At 50.1% G+C, this 11481-nt stretch overlaps 1 non-coding gene across 1 annotated transcript; it reads left to right on the forward strand.

Annotated features, from left to right (window-relative positions):
• Positions 1-10514: 10514 nt before the first annotated feature.
• Positions 10515-10586, forward strand: TRNAA-GGC (transfer RNA alanine (anticodon GGC)). Its single transcript has one exon. It is a non-coding gene; the product is annotated as a tRNA-Ala (tRNA).
• The last annotated feature ends 895 nt before the right edge of the window (positions 10587-11481 follow it).

Raw genomic sequence — 11481 nt, forward strand, 5'->3', positions numbered from 1 at the left:
CCTTCCACTGTTGCCCCCTCGCAAAGCACCAAGAATATGGAGCATCCCTGCCCCAGACATAAGAACATAAGGGAAGCCCTGCTGGATCAGGCCAGTGGCCCATCCAGTCCAACACTCTGTCACATAAGAACATAAGAGAAGCCATGCTGGATCAGGCCAATGGCACATCCAGTCCAACACTGTGTCACATAAGAACATAAGAGAAGCCATGTTGGATCAGGCCAATGGCCCATCCAGTCCAACACTCTGTGTCACATAAGAACATAAGAGAAGCCATGTTAGATCAGGCCAATGGCCCATCCAGTCCAACACTCTGTGTCACATAAGAACATAAGAGAAGCCATGTTGGATCAGGCCAGTGGCCCATCCTGTCCAACACTCCGTATCACACAGTGGCCAAAAACCAGGGGCCATCAGGAGTTCCACCATTGGGGCCAGGACACTAGAAGCCCCCAATGTGCCCCCCCAAGCACCAAGAATACAGAGCATCCAAGCCCCAGACAGAAAGTTCCAACAAACTGCTGTCACTAATAGCCACTGTTGAACCTCCGCTCCATATGTTTATCCAATCCCCTCTTGAAGAGGTTGGAGCTGGGCGGGGGTTCTGTCCACAGGGTTTTCTAAGAGGCCACTGGAAATCCAATCGGCTGTGCAGATTCAAGAACACATCGCTTTGACAGAAGCGGCCAACACAGCTCACGGGTCTACACTTGCGTGGTTTAAAATAAGCTGAGCTTGTGCAAGAACATATTTCAAAGAGTCTGTCTAGGCAGCATTTCAGGCTTGAAATGTGCGCATCTGTAGGACTGCGCTTGCACTTGAAAGCCTATAACCAGAATTAAACTTCGTACGTCTTAATCTCTAATGTATCATTCTGGCTCCACTTTCCAGGGCAGCAGGGCTTTTCTTGTAGCAGGAACTCCTTTGCTTATTAGGCCACACCCCCATGACGTAGCCAATCCTTTAAGAGCTTACAAGGCTCTTCTTACAGGGCCTACTGTAAGCTCTTGGAGGATTGGCTGCATCGGGGTGTGTGGCCTAATATGCAAAGGAGTTCCTACTACAAAAAAAAGCCCGGTATGGCAGCCATGTACCAACAAGCTTGTGTCAGAAAGGTGCCTGTAGGCTCAAAGAGGTTGCGGACCTTTTTCCATTATCTTTCCTGTATCCATTATGATTGTCAACAGGTAGTTGAAAGATTGCAGGTAACTTCTAAATTCAAATCTCTCAAACTGGAGAGCCAGTTTGGTGTAGCGGTTAAGTGCGTGGACTCTTATCTGGGAGAACCGGGTTTGATTCCCCACTCCTCCACTTGCACCTGCTAGCATGGCCTTGGGTCAGCCATAGCCCTGGCAGAGGTTGTCCTTGAAAGGGCAGCTGCTGTGAGAGCCCTCTCCAGCCCCACCCACCTCACAGGGTGACTGTTGTGGGGGAGGAAGGTAAAGGAGATTGTGAGCCGCTCTGAGACTCTTCGGAGTGGAGGGCAGGATATAAATCCAATATCTTCTTCTTCTTCAAGTCTGAGAAGTGACTGAATAAAATTTCGAGCCATCGGTTTGGAGCCTAACTCCTTGCTTCTTTCAGGGCGGGCAGAAACCCTAATAAATTATACAGGCTGTTAAAAAATTGCGGAATAAATTATGCAGAACAAGAGAGAGTCAAGGTGCTCAGTTTGCGTAATTTACACAGGTTCCAGAAATACGGTTTCCGCAGCTCAGAAGAACTTGGTTATCTGGGCGTGAAATTTCAATTTTGTTTGTACCACCGACTTCAGAGGCCTTTATCGAAAGCGATGGAACGAGATTCTCTTCCCAGCGGAGATGCTAGAAAGAATCCTTGTCTCCTCTACCCTCCCAAGAACATGGGGCTGTTGCCCAGAAAGACACATAACCTATAGGTGTTCTCATCAATGTTGGACTCTCTGAATTCATCTTGAATCTTCATGCAGGTGAAACATGGTAGGTGGAAATGCTACCTGCCGTTTGATGGTGCATATTAAATGCCACGCGTAGCCAAGGGAAAAGAAACTTGTAACTCTTCATAGAGCAATGACCAGGGCTTGCTTTTGTAGCAGGAACTCCTTTGCATATTAGGCCACACACCCCTGATGTAGCCAATCCTCCAAGAGCTTCCAGGGCTCTTATTACAGGGCCTGCTGTAAGCTCTCGGAGGATTGGCTACATCAGGGGGTGCGGCCTAATATGCAAAGGAGTTCCTGCTACACAAAAAAGCTTGGGGCTCCTCCCTCCAAGGAAACCTGCTGGATGTTGTCCATCAACCCTGTTTCCCTAGGTGAGGTTCTGAGCAAGCCCCCCACCTTGCAATCTTAAATTATTTGGGGAGGGCTTGCATTTGAATAAAAAAATTGGGTATATAACCTGGAAGCAGATGAGTCTTACTCTTTAAAAAAAAAAAAAAAATCTGGTGACTTACCTGACAGGGGTGTCGAACTCATTTGTTATGAGGGCCAGATCTGACATAAATGAGACCTTGTTAGGCTGGGCCATGCTGGGTTAGGTGCATACCCATTTAAGATTAGGTAGCAGAGATGTAAACTTTATAAAGGGCACAAACACATACATGTATATTTTTAAAAAACTTAAACCATGCTTAAAACATTAGCACTTGTTGGTCTTAAAAGGTGCTTTCTTTGTATTTCTCCCAGGGGGTTCAGGGAACTGGGCAAAGGAAGCTCTGGCTCTTTCCTTCCTTCCCCAGGGGACCAGGAGGAGGAAGAGCCTCAGCCAATAGAAGGAAGAGAGGCTTGGCTCAGTAGCTCTGCTGTGCAACTGAGAGAGCCTGGCAAAGCAAGTATCCCTCCCCAAGGAAGGAGCCTCAGCCAATGGAGAAAATAGAGACTTTGCTCTGTAGCTTCTGCACAATTGAGCAAGCCTGGCAAAGCAAGCTGTTCCAGTTGGCTCGGCATCAGAGGGTGTGGTCTCATATGCAAATGAGTTCCTGCTGGGCCTTTTCCACAACCCCCCGCACAAAACAATGGTGATATCAGAGGGTGTGGCCTAATAGCAAATGAGTTCCTGCTGTGTGTGTGTGTGCGCACACTCCATATGTTATTTTCCCCCTCCCTCACTACCAAAGCTATTCAATTCATGGCAAAACCAAGTCTTGAACCTTTCCGAGTTCCTATGCAACTGTCCATGTCAGCTACCAGGCCAAATTAAATCTTGTTTTTGACACTTTGTTCTTTCCTTTTTCTAAATGAACATTTTGAGTAACTGTGTGGAAATACTCTTAACTTTTTCACTCTAAAATGCTGGTCAACTGAATTTCAGTGAGGCTGATGGAGAGGCTAAAACCAAAATCCACAGAGAAACATAATGCTAGAAGGGACCCCGAGGGTCCTCTAGTCCAGCCACCTGCAGAATGCTGGGAATTCACAACTACATCATTCTGACACCCCAGTGACTCCTGCTCTATACCCAGAGGAAGGCAAAAAGACTTTTTTAGAACATCAGAAGAGCCCTGCTGGATCAGACCAGTGGTCCATCTAGTCCAGCATCCTGTCTCACACAGGGGCCAAACAGCTCCTCTGGAGGGCCAATGACAGGGCAGAAAGACTGAGGCCTTCATAAGAACATCAGAAGAACCCTGCTGGATCAGACCAGTGGTCCATCTAGCCCAGCATCCAGTCTCACACAGTGGCCAACCAATTCCTCTGGACAGAGAACAACAGGGCATAGAGGCTGAGGCTTTCCTCTTAGAAGAACACAAGAAAAGCCCTGCTGGATTAGACTTGTGGTCCATGTAGTCCCATATCCTGTTTTATACAGTGGCCAACCAATTCCTCTAGACCAGCGGTCACCAACCTTTTTGGCACCAGGGACAAGTCTTCACGGACCGGGGTGGGGTGGGGTGGAAGGGAATAGTTTCAGGATAATACAATTGTGCACTTTATTTCTATTATTACATTGCAATATATAATGAAATAATTATACAACTCATGGCCCGGTTGCTAACAGGCCACAGACCAGTACTGGTCCTTGACCCACAGGTTGGGAACCTCTGCTCTAAACAGCCAGCAACAGTGCATAGAGGTTGAGGCCTTCATAAGAACATCAGAAGAGCCCTGCTGGATCAGACCAGTGGTCCATCTAGTCCAGCATCCTTTCTCACACCAGTGGTAAACCAGTTATTCTGAACAGTCAACAACTGAAGCCTTCCCCTGGTGTTGCCTCCAGGATCGCTGGGCCAATCTGGCCTGAAGGAAAATTCCTTCCTGACCCCAGGGCATAAAAGATGGAGGCTCAGATAGCAGCCGCTGCCAAGTCCGCGTTTTTTCACCTTAGGCGGGCGAGGCAGTTGGCCCCCTTCCTGGAGCGCGACGACCTAGCAACAGTGATCCATGCTATGGTCACCTCGAGGTTGGACTACTGTAATGCCCTCTACATGGGGCTGCCCCTGTCCCGAACTCGGAAATTGCAGCTGGTGCAGAATGCCGCGGCCCGGCTGTTACTGGGTCTCCCAAAGTGGGGACACATTCAGCCGGGTCTCCGGACCCTGCACTGGCTCCCAGTGATATACCGAGTCCGGTACAAGGTGCTGGTTATCACCTTTAAAGCCCTATATGGCTTGGGACCTGTCTACCCGAAGGACCGTCTTTCCCCACATGTTCCCCAAAGAGTACTGAAGTCGGGAACACAAAATCTCCTTACTATCCCTGGGCCAAAAGAAGCCCGCTTGAAATCCACCAGAGAAAGGGCCTTCTCTGTTATGGCCCCTACATGGTGGAATCAGCTGCCGGAGGAGGTGGGGGCCCTGCGGGACCTTGTTCAGTTCCACAGGGCCTGTAAGACGACCCTCTTCCGGCTAGCTTACACCTAGCTTGAGAATTTAATGCAACTTGCCAGATTTCTTTTTATATATTTGGAATATTTATTAATTTTTAAGGTTTTATCTGTTTTTAAATGTTTAATTCCTTACATGTTTAAATATTGTTTAATTTTTGTGTCGGATTTATTGTTGGAAGCCGCCCTGAGCCACTTGTGGGAAGGGCGGGATATAAATTCTAAATAAATAAATAAATAAATAAAGGGCCTCAAGAGCTGAGCACTGGCTCATTTCCTCCTTCCCCCCGCCATACCTTCATATCGGGGTCAACCACAAGGAAGGGCAACGTTGCATTGAATCATGGTGGTGGCTACAGGCATAGCCAGCTTCAAGAGGGGATTGGATAAGCATCTGGAGCAGAGGTCCATCCGTGGCTATTAGCCACAGCGTATTGTTGGAACTCTCTGTCTTGGGCAGTGATGCTCTGTATTCTTGGTGCTTGGGAGGGGCAACAGTGGGAAGATTTCTAGTGCCCTGGCCCCACTGATGGACCTTCTGATGGCACTTGGTGTTTTGGTCACTGTGTGACACAGAGTGTTGCACTGGATCAGCCATTGGTCTGACCCAACATGGCTTCTCTGATGTTTATATGACTGGGGCAGTGATGCTTTGTATTTTTGGTGCTTGGGGGGCACACTGGGAGGGCTTTTGGTGTCCTGGCCCCACTGATGGACCTCCTGATGGCACTTGGTTTTTGGCTACTGTGTGACACAGAGTGTTGGACTGGATGGGCCACTGGCCTGATCCAACATGGCTTCTCTGATGTTATGTTTTTATGTCATCTCTCTGGGGCGCTGTCCAGTCTCCCGTGGTGCTGAAACGACTGAGGCTCTTCCCGGCGCCACGGAGCATAGCGGCTACCCTCGGAGCTGTCCCGCTTCTGGGTGCTGAAAGCAACTCGAGAGAGCTGTCCAACGACAGCCGGTGCTGAATTCCCGCAGGGGGTCTACTCATGCAGACGGATGAGGTTGACCCTCACGAAGGCCTGGTAGGAGCGCGGGGTGGGGTGGGGGGAAGAAGGTGTGGGCAGCAAACCTGTATACAGTCCGGGGCAGAGACTGCTTTCTGTAATGTGCCTTACATTCGCCCCGAGAAACATTCGCCAGGCTGATGAAGACCCCAGTGGCAGACCGGGTCTAAAAATATTGGTCGTCAGGAGACGTAGAGGGGCCCACCTCAAACTATAAGGCTATCATTTCATTTGTCTAAGAAATAAATAAAATTTTCAAAAAATACATAAGTGGGAAAAAGGTACAATTAAAAGTTTTGTGAATGAATGTATATATTTTTTAGTAATTACATATATTGTACATATCACTGGCAGTATACCGTAAATACTAAATGTAAATAAAGATTGCATTTTCTCCAGGGGAGCTGATCTCTGCCAGCTGGAGATCGGTTGGAAAAGCGGGAGATCCCCAGGCCCCACCTGGAGGCTGGCAACCCTAAACACAACATCAATTTTAGCTGCATTACAGTAATAATATTGGGATTTCTATCATATTTTCAAGCTGCTCAACCCCTGGTCATTCACATTTTTAACATATTGTCTAAAGCAGGGGTGGCCAACGGTAGTTCTCCAGATGTTTTTTGCCTACAACTCCCATCAGCCCCAGCTAGCATGGCCAATGGCTGGGGCTGATGGGAGTTGTAGGCAAAAAACATCTGGAGAGCTACCGTAGGCAACCCCTGGTCTGAAGTTTAAGGGGGCCCGCTTCATCAGCAGCCTTCAGGGCCCACGTGCCATTGGGCAAGCTGACACCCTAGCCAGTCCGCCACTGGAAGACCCCCTTTTATTTAGTTGACTCAGTGGAAAAAGAAGAAGAAGAAAAAGAAGAAGATGATGATAATGATGATATTGGATTTATATCCCGCCCTCCACTCTGAATTTCAGAGGCTCAGAGCGGCCTACAATCTCCTTTCCCTTCCTCCCCCACAACAGACACCCTGTGAGGTGGGTGGGGCTGAGAGGGCTCTCACAGCAGCTGCCCTTTCAAGGACAACCTCTGCCAGAGTTCTGGCTGACCCAAGGCCATTCCAGCAGCTGCAAGCGGAGAAGTGGGGAATCCAACCCGGTTCTCCTAGATAAGAGTCCGTGCACTGAACCACCACACCAAACTGGCTCTCAAGAGCTTGAGCCTTCCTCCCCCCCCCCCCCACCTCCCAGCTGCTTCTTTCTGTGGGTTCCGCGAGCCCATTTCTCTCTGCCCGGACCTCCCCTTTCCTTTCCCTCTCCCTCCCACCCTCTGTAAGCTCCACCTCTCCTCTCCTTTGGACCCCTCCCTCTCCCATCAGCGGCGAGCTCTCTGTCTCCGGCTGGAAGGAGGGGAGGGCGGCTGCTGGGAGCTGTCTGCCTTCCGACTCGAGCAGCATCCAGGGGCTCTTGAGCTCTTCTCTCCCCCCCTCCCAGGACGCTAATCGCCCTTCCCAGCTGCATCTCCAGCCTTCCCCAGCCCCGAGCCCAGCTGGGCAGAGAGACCATGGCTGGGAAGTGACCCCTGGGGCTTCGCCACAACAAGGCACGAGAAGGTCTCCAAGGGGCGCAGTGAAAGGTAGGGCGAAGCCCCTTTCTCTCCTCGTGGGGTACAGGGTCGTGGGGCTGGGTGGTCTTCCTCTGTCGTGTCCCCCCTCCCTTCTTGTTTGGATACACACCGTGCTGCGTTCAGATTCGGTGAGCTCCCCTCTCCATCCGGATCAGAAGGGTCGCTTGCGGCTGGTGCCATGTGGACCTGCTCGCGCTCTATCCCTCTTCGCTCCCCCCCCCTCGCCATGGCTTCTCACCCTGGCTCCCTTGCGCCGCTCTGGTGTGCTCTGAGTCGCCGCTGGAGCCTCGCGTTGACCGGTTGGATCCCCAAGCCGAGTCAGCCCGTGTTCACTCCAGCGAAGCGATGCCACTCGACACTGCCGGGGACGGGGCGGGAGAGGGAAGGGGGGGGGGAGGCTCCCGCCTTTGCCTCCTGGAGGCGTTTTTTTTTTCACACCCCCCCCCCCCTCCAGGAATCTGGGCCATGTTGGTTCCCTTGGGAAAGAGACCAACTTCAACCGCTGGAGAGATCTGCCATTGAAAGCCTTGCAGAGACCTGATCGATAAATACAGAGAGGCAGAATTAATTCTCCACCCTGGTGGTGGTTGTTGTTTTTTTTAAATGAAACCATTCAGGGCTGCCAAAAGAGCCTCCCCCCTGAAACAGAGGGGGAAAGTTACACCCTGCGACTGTGCCTCTTGCCGACCGTTCCCTTGGTGGATTGAGCAGATCTCTCATCTGGTCAGGACAGTTGCTATAGACACCACCTCCCCCCCCCCCCCCCCGCTTTGGAAGGAACAGAAGATCTCCAAGGTGCCTGATTTGCCATCTTCCCCAAGTCAATCCTTCGGTTTGAGGATGATTCACCCTCAGAAATGGTGTTGCGGATCGTCCCAGTGAATTGGAAGGCGAACCCCAGAGGTTGTTTTTAAATAGGAATCGGCTGAGAACTGGATCCAGCGTTGGTGTTGAGCAATGTTCCCTCTAAGCTGAGTTAGCGTGAGCCAGCTCACGGATTTTGAGCCTCCGGCTCACCCATTTTGGTCTTCGCTCAGGAAGGATGACCCCAGAGCACACGGATTGATTGCAGCAGCTCACAACTTTGGTGCCAGGAGCTCACAAAGTAGAATTTTTGCTCACGAGATTCTGCAGCTTAGAGGGGAGATTGGTGTCGAATCCTTTTGTATAATGATGATACCAAATTTTTAAAATTTGGGAATTGCCAATCCTCACTCCCAGAGTGTAAGAGCATTGCAGAGTATTACGGGGGTTCTTTCCGCTCCCCTACCGAATGCCTACCCCTTTTTCAACTTTATGAAGCACGCCGTTGGGAAGAATATATTCTGTGCAGTTTTCCAGGAATTGAGCAGTGTGACCCCACCAAAACGTGGGGGAAGCTTTTAATAGGCCTCACCAAAATGCCCCAGGGCGTGCTTTTTGATACCACCCGGTTTGTATCTGCAAAACATTTGATTTCCCCAAGTTGGAGAGGGCTTTTCGTCTGACACCTTAAGAAAAATCTTTCCAAAGGAGGCAAAAGAAAAAGAAAGGGGAGGGGGGGGGGAGAGAATTTTATTCAGGGGTGGACAAATTTGCTTAATGTAAGAGCCACATAGAATAAACGTCAGATGTTTGAGAACCACAAGGAAGGAAAGAAGAAGGAAGGAAGGAAGAAGGGAAGGTAGGTAGGTAAAAGGAAGGAAGGAAGGAAGGAAGGAAGGAAGGAAGGAAGGAAGGAAGGAAGGAAAAGGGAGGGAGGAGAAGGAAGGAGGGAGGGAGGAAGGAAGGAGGTAGGAAGGAAGAAAAAAAGGAGGAAGGAAGGAAGGAAAAGGGAGGGAGAAAGGAAGGAAAAGGAAGGAGGGAGGGAGGAAGGAAGGAAGGAAGGAAGGAAGGAAGGAAGGAAGGAAGGAAGGAAGGAAGGAAGGAAGGAAGGAAGGAAAAGAGATGGGGAGGGAGAGGTGGGGGAAAGCAACTTTAAATGCATTCTCCAAGCCACCAGCTGGCTTGGTATGGAAAAGTGATTTCAAGAGACAAATGCCTTCTCCAAGTGGTGGGGACTTCAAGTGGTGGTGGGGAATGGTGGGGACTTCAAGAGCCACACAATATGTGTGAAATAGCCCCATGTGGCCACCCCTGACTTTAGGAGCACCACTGAATCTGGGAGATCTCTCATGCATCTCAAGGCGTGCCACAATTTTGTTTCCTCCTCTCTCAGTATTTCCCCTCTCTCCACTAACAGCCCTCTCAGCTTTACTGAAGGTGATACAACTTGTTGGAAGGGGGTGTAGTTTGCATTAGGTGGTGGTTGTTTTTTTTTTAAAGTCAGGTCTCTTGGAAAAAGCGGTTCCTCTGTGTGTGTGCTCGTAGTGGGGTTGTGGGGGGGAAGGGAATCAAAGCCCTGTGGAGATACTTCACTTGCTTCAGTGCACAGTTTCAGTGCACCCCTCCCCATAACCTCGCCTGTTTTATCAGCTGCCTGCCATTTGTCTTGAAGATCTGAGCATGAAGTATGGATTAGAATCAAAAAGGGACTTGGAAGGGTGTGGTTTGGATGAGGTATGGAGGTGTCAGGGTAGAATTCTACGCAGACAAAGCAATGTAAATGTCTCCGCATCGGCCCTGCAATTTTTGCATGGGGGGGACTCAAACAGAACATCCTCAGTGCTCCCGTCTTAAACTGAAAGCAGTGAGGGTGTCAGTGTAGAAGTCTGTCGAGCTGTGACATGGGGAATGATGGCACAGGTCCGCTTTGCAGGCTCGTTGTGAGGATAAAAGGGCATAACCTAATTTACTTTGCAACAAGCTCTCTTGGAAGAAGGGCAGAGTGGGCATGAATTCATACAGTGCAATCCTAACACAGATTTCACTCTTCTAAATCCCTTGAAGTGAATGGGTTTTGAAGGCTCTAAGTCTGCTAGGAGAGCAGTCAAGCCTTTTTCTTTTTGTCCAGGCAAGCATTTGGTGCCAGGAGGAAAGGGGCAGGAGAGAGCATGTGAATCATGGGAAGGGACTGTGGCTCAGTGGAAGATCCTCTGCTTTGCATGCAGAAAGTCCCAGGTTCAATCCCCGGTGTCTCCAGTTAAAAGGACCAGGCAGGAGGTGATGGGAAAGACCTCTACTTAAGACCCTGGAAAGCCATGGAGTGGGGATGTAGCTCAGTGGCAGAGCCTCTGCTTGGCATGCAGAAGGTCCCAGGTTCAATCCCTGGCATCTCCAGTTAGAAAGGGCCCGGCAGGAGGTGATGGGAAAGACCCTTGAAACCCTGGAGAGCCATGGGGTGGGGCTGTAGCTCAGTGGTAGAGCATCTACTCAGCAAGCCAAAGGTCCCAGGTTCAATCCCCATCATCTCCAGTTAAAAGGACCAGGGAGAAGGGGATGGGAAAGACCTCAGCCTGAGACACAGGAAAACCATGAAGTGGGGCTGTAGTTCAGTGATAGAGCCTCTGCTTGGCATGCAGAAGGTCCCAGGTTCAATCCCTGGCATCTCCAGGGTAAAAGGACCAGGCAGGAGGTGATGAGAAAGACCTCAGTCTGAGACTTTGGAGAGCCATAAAGTGGGGCTGTAGCTCAGTGATAGAGTACCTTCTTAGCATGCAGAAGGTCCCAGGTTTGATCCCCGGCATCTCTAGTTCAAAGAACCAGGCAGGAGGTGATGGGAAAGACCTCAGCCTGAGACCCTGGAGAGCCATGAAGTGGGGCTGTAGCACAGTGGTAGAGCATCTGCTCAGCATGCAGAAGGTCCCAGGTTCAATCTCCAGGGTAAAAGGACCAGGCAGGAGGTGAGGAGAAAGACCTCAGTCTGAGACTTCGGAGAGCCATGAAGTGGGGCTGTAGCTCAGTGGTAGAGCACCTTCTTAGCATGCAGAAGGTCCCAGGTTTGATCCCTGACATCTCCAGTTACTAGGCAGTAAGTGATAGGAAAGACCTCTGCCTGAGACCCTGGAGAGCTGCTGCCAGTGTGAGTAGACAGTACTGACTTTAATAGACCAAGGGTCTGTTTCATTAGAAGGCAGCTTTGTGTGTTGGCTGTTGGGCAGTGGTGCACCTAGTATAGCAGCTGTTGATGCTTTTTAAAAATAATTTAAAAGATCATAATAAAGTTATTGCCCAT

The sequence above is a fragment of the Heteronotia binoei genome, chromosome 17, assembly GCF_032191835.1.
Source record: "Heteronotia binoei isolate CCM8104 ecotype False Entrance Well chromosome 17, APGP_CSIRO_Hbin_v1, whole genome shotgun sequence".
Taxonomy (NCBI): domain Eukaryota; kingdom Metazoa; phylum Chordata; class Lepidosauria; order Squamata; family Gekkonidae; genus Heteronotia; species Heteronotia binoei.